Source organism: Fistularia commersonii, chromosome 9, assembly GCF_037954325.1.
Source record: "Fistularia commersonii isolate RoL2024-O1a breed Wild chromosome 9, RoL_Fcom_v1.0, whole genome shotgun sequence".
NCBI lineage: Eukaryota > Metazoa > Chordata > Actinopteri > Syngnathiformes > Fistulariidae > Fistularia > Fistularia commersonii.
This window is the reverse complement of record NC_141292.1, coordinates 17,460,786-17,465,813: the sequence shown is the minus strand read 5'-3', so window position 1 is coordinate 17,465,813 and position 5,028 is coordinate 17,460,786. Positions and strand designations below refer to the sequence as shown.

At 42.0% G+C, this 5,028-nt stretch overlaps 1 protein-coding gene across 1 annotated transcript in view; it reads left to right on the top strand.

Moving 5' to 3' along the window:
• Positions 1-712: 712 nt before the first annotated feature.
• Positions 713-5,028, top strand: part of dmtn (dematin actin binding protein) — a 14,587-nt gene continuing 10,271 nt past the window's right edge. Inside the window, exon 1 of the mRNA XM_086152859.1 lies at positions 713-754. The gene's annotated coding sequence lies outside the window, so the exon portion shown is untranslated. The remainder of the gene's footprint in view (positions 755-5,028) is intronic.

The window sequence follows — 5,028 nt, the reverse complement described above, 5'->3', positions numbered from 1 at the left end:
ATCATCTCTCTCAACCTTCAAGAAACAGGTAAAAACGTTTCTCTTTCAGGACTTTTTACTGCGCTGATGCCCCAGATCAGGTTGGCAGCCAGTTAGGCTATGCAGTGTGTGTACATTTGTGTGTCTCTGTCCATTAAAAAAAAAAAAAAAAAAAACCCTCACTAACCCAAGATTACTGTTCTGTATATTTCCTGTGCATCGTGTATTTGCAAGTGTATTTGCAGTCCCTATGTCCTCTATTGTAAGTCGCTTTGGATAAAAGCGTCTGCCAAATGCGATGTAATGTAATGTAATGTAAAATGAACCAGTGAATGGTTGTGTCAGTGACATGAATGCTAGTTTGTCTCCACATGATGTATGAATGTCTATATGTGACATGAATGCTTGTATTTCTATATATGACGTAAACAAGAGGGTAACTAGTTCCTGTTTACATACAGGCTCAACATCCTGAAGTGACTAATAATCATTAAATTGTTGTCAAATCATTTCAGGCTCGCAATTAATGATAAATGATTGATAAAAAAAAATACAAGTATTAAATAATGAAACTGTGATTTAAAAAAACAAAACAAAAAAAGGGTAATTAAACATGTGTAAATAGGGTGTAGTGTTTCCTATTCGCCGCTAGGGGGCGCTCCTCGCCGGCCGGACGCCTCCGGTCTCCTCCACCCTTCCCTCCCTCGTCATCCTAGACCTCCTCCTCCTTCGTCGTCGTCGCGTCACAGACGGACGGTTTCTTCTGCTGCGAAAGGTAGGACATCTTCATCCCCCTCCCTCCTTCTCCCCATCTTGCGCTAATCCACGGTGTGTGTTATATTTTTTTTTTGTTTATTTTCTTTTTTTTTTTTGAGTATTATCGTGTTTTTATCGACGCGAGGACGCGTCCCCCTCCTCATCCTCCTCTTCATCCTCACCCTCCTCATCCTCGTCCCGCCGCCGTCCTCCGCCCGTCTCCAGAAACCGTTTCCGCCTCCCATCATCCCTCCTTTATTTTTATTTTTTTTAATCTGCGCTCTTTTACGGTAATAAATGGCGCTCTGGTCATTACGGTAATTAAATTAAAATTAAAAAAAAATAATAATAATAACAACGAAGAGCAACCACGCGACGGCCGGAAGCGGAAGGCTCGTGCTCCGAGGGTTCATCCGGGAACCTGCGGGGGGTCCCGCTGCAGCGGAGTGTCAATCCCGTGGATTAACGGGGGAAATTATCGGCGACTTCCGGCGGAAGCGACCAGGACAGCAGAGTTGATTTCCGGTATACGCTGTAAATAATTATCAGTGGGTTCTAGGTAAATTTTTTTGATTTTGGGGAAAATATGAGGAAATTATCAGGATAATAATGAGGAAAATTGAAAGAATTTTGAAATAAAATATTATTACAAGAAATTCCGAGCCAAATATGTTATTTATCCCTTTTTCTCCTCTAATTTCTTCCCATTTTTTCAAAAAAAAAAAGGCTTCCTGATAATAAAATATTTTTTTTCTTTTACTGAAAATAACCAAAGGGTGAATTACCAGCAAAAATAGGAAATCATTTTCAGGAAAAGCGCCAATACAAAAAAATAAAAAACACCTCAAAACGAGAATATTTTAAGAGAAACGGAAATTTGCAAATTTCATATCAGGGTGACAATTAGAATAAAATTACAGTGAAATATTAAAAAAAAAAATTGGAGGTAAATAGGTGATTCTCAGGAGAAATGATTGATTCAGGAAACGGAAGAATTTATCAGGGAAATTGAAAAAAACAGAAATTTACAGGAAAAAAGGAAGAAATTATTTGGGAAGATGATAAGACACTATTGGCAAAAACATAGAAATTAATAATCAGGAAAAACTTGAAGAATATTTTGTGGAAACTAGGAAGAAATTATCACAGTTAAAAATTAGAGGAAAATTCCATGAAGTATAGGAAGAAATTAGTTGGGGAAAATTATAAATAATTTCCTGGAAAACTTGAAATTTTTGTATTTTAGGGAAAATCTGATGGAAATACCAGGGGTAAAATGAGGGGAAATTGCCATTAGAGGAAGAAATTAGCACAAGATAACAGCAAAAATAAGAAATAATTGTCAGAAAAAAAATTGGAAATTATTAAGAAGAGATTTTGGGGGATGAAATTTTGGAAGTGTATATATTGGAAAAAATAGGACAAATTTTTTAGGGAAGATGGTATTAATTTATCAGCAGAATTAAGAACTCATTATCTGGTGAAGTTTGTAGCTATCAGGGAAAATGTCAAAAAAAAAGATAAAATCAAATATAAAGAAATTATTGGTGAAAAATATGCATGGAATTAGCAGGGTTAAAATAGGAAGGAATCATTCTTGTAATTTTTGCCATATATTTGGGGTGAAAGTATGAAGTAATTATCAGGAAAAACTACAAGAAATTTAAGGGAAACAGAGTAATAGATTATAGGGAAAAATAAGAAAACTAATGAATACGATGAATGAATTTTGGAACGAATAGACGTAAGAGCAATATATATTTCCTTAGATGAAAATCTGAGATTGTAAATATATTTAAAATTTCCCCCAATATAACATTCTTTTCACATATTTTTTTTGTTGTCTTTTCTTTGTTTTTGAAATCATTAACTGTTGTTTGTTTTTAGTTTATTGTGATCACAAGCTAATGCTTATGCTATTGTCTGTCCCCGCTCATGTAGCGTTAGTGAAGCTAAGGATGCTAATGCTACTGTCTGACCCTGCCCACGTTGTATTGGTGAAGCTAACAATGGTAATGCAGATGCTATTGTCTCCTCCCTTAGTGTTAGTGAAGCTAACAATGCTAATGCTACTCTCTGCTCCTGCTCCTCTTAGAGTTAGTAAACCCGAATGCTGCTGTCTCTTCCTGCTCCCTTTGTGTTAATGAGGGTGACGATGCTAATGCTACACTCTGCTCCTACTCCCACTCCCGTAGTGTTGGTGAAGCTGATGATGCTAAAGCTACGGTCTGCTCCTGCTCCTGTAGTATCAGAAAAGATTGCTAATTGCCAACATTGCTAATGCCAATGCTACTGTCTACTCCTACTCTTGTAGCGTTAGTATATAAGATGTTGCTAATGAAAATGCTACAGTCTCCTCAGCTAGTTCTAGTGAAGCTGACAATGCTAATGCTACTTTCGACCCTGGCTTTTGTAGTGTTGGTGAAACTACCATCGGTAATGCTTCTGTTTTGGGGTCTTCTGTTTTTTTAGTGGTTGCAAACCCGACGTTGCCAATGCAAATGCTAATATCTCTTCCTGCTCCCTTCGTGCTAGCATATGCTATGCCAATGCTAGGATGCCGTTGGACTCCAAGGTCAAACATGGCAATCGATGTGGTGTCCGATGATGCTGCCCGTGTTTTGTTTCTAACATCTCCCCTGGGTTCTGCTCCATGCCCCGACGGCTCAATGCTAGCCTAGCCGGCTAACGTTAGCTTCAACTGCAATCCCCCCCCAGGATTCATGTGTCCGCTGCACATTTGAAGGCCTTGACTCCGCCCCCCTCCTTTGTCAAGTAGCGGCGTGGCTATCTGCGGCTCGCAGATTGACGTTTGCGCGGCGCGCTAACCGTCAGCCGCGACCCCGGGATTTATGATGTCATCGTTGGACGGTTCCGATTCAAGAACCGCTTATCTCCATCAGCAACCGTCGCCACGGTGACTGGCTGAACTTCATGTCTGGGACACCCCCCCGCGGGCATCGCTTGTGTGTTTTCTCCATCTCATTTTACTTTGACGAGGAAGAGGAGGCGGCGGGTTGTTTGGGGGGGGGGGGGAGGAGGGCGTTACCATGGCGATGACTGTTGAGACTGGGCGTTGGCCCCCGCTGGACGAGCTGATAAACAGCGACGAGGAGGAGGAGGAGGAGGAAGGAGCTCCACAGGAAACGCATCCTTCGATTATTTCCAATGTTCACACTCCTCCACCACTAGGGGGCGCTGTTCCCCTCCGCTCTCACCCTTTAATAATAACACAGTTAACATAACATAAGTATTATTATAAGATTACACTGATTTCTCAATAATATATGATTTTTACTTATTGATTTAAAGTTATTGATCAAGTCGGGGACGAATTGATCAATAATGCCTGTTTTAATTGGTTTCTGTTGTGGACATTTTTTCCCGAGGGGGGGGGGGGGGGGGGTCTCACAGGAAGTTGGGATCTATCAGAACAGGATATCCTGTCTGAGATAACGGCTTCAGAGTGGTTCTTGTTGTTTCAGTCCATGCTGTCTTCCTTAACACACACACACACACATACACACACACACACACTGTTTGGCCTTCTGGTGTTCTGTCTGTGCATGAAAGGAGCTTTTATTCTGAAATCTTGGAGGTCAGAGAGGTTCTGATCCTCTGGCAACCGCTAGCATTGCAGTGCTAGCGCTGTTTATGAAATGTGACATTTTTAGGCTCCGCCCCTTCCCCCAAAATGCCACCGCCTGCTCAGGCGGTGAACGTCGCCGTTAGCTTTACAGCCCCTAAGTGCATGGGGGAGAAGCGCAAACTAGCCGAGCAGCTAAAACTAGGTTGGTGTTTTTGGTCAAGCTGAAAGGTCGAACTGTTGCCGACCCAGAGTTGTTTACATCATGTGACATCCCAGGCTCCACCCCCTCTCCCCGCCTGCTAAGTTGAATGTCACCGTTAGCTTGATGGTGCCTGCTCCATCGAGCTGAGCAGCTAAAACTAGCTTGGTATATTTGGAGCTAACAGGTCAAAAAATTGCCATGCTAGCATTATTTTCATTATGTGCCATCCAAGGCTTCACCCCCTCCCCCCGTCAGAGCTAGCTTGATGGTCTGTGTGTGCATGGGGGTGGACCTTAAACTAGCTGAGCAGCCACTTGAGTAGCGAGAACTAGCTTGGTGTTTTTGAAGCTAACAGGTCGAACCGTCGCTGTGCTAGCGTTATTTACATCAGGTGACATCATAGGCCCCGCCCCCCCACACGCATGCTAAATTGAATGTCACCGTCAGCTTGACGGTCCTCGTGTGCACGGGGGAGGACCTTAAAACTATACAAGCGGCTGGT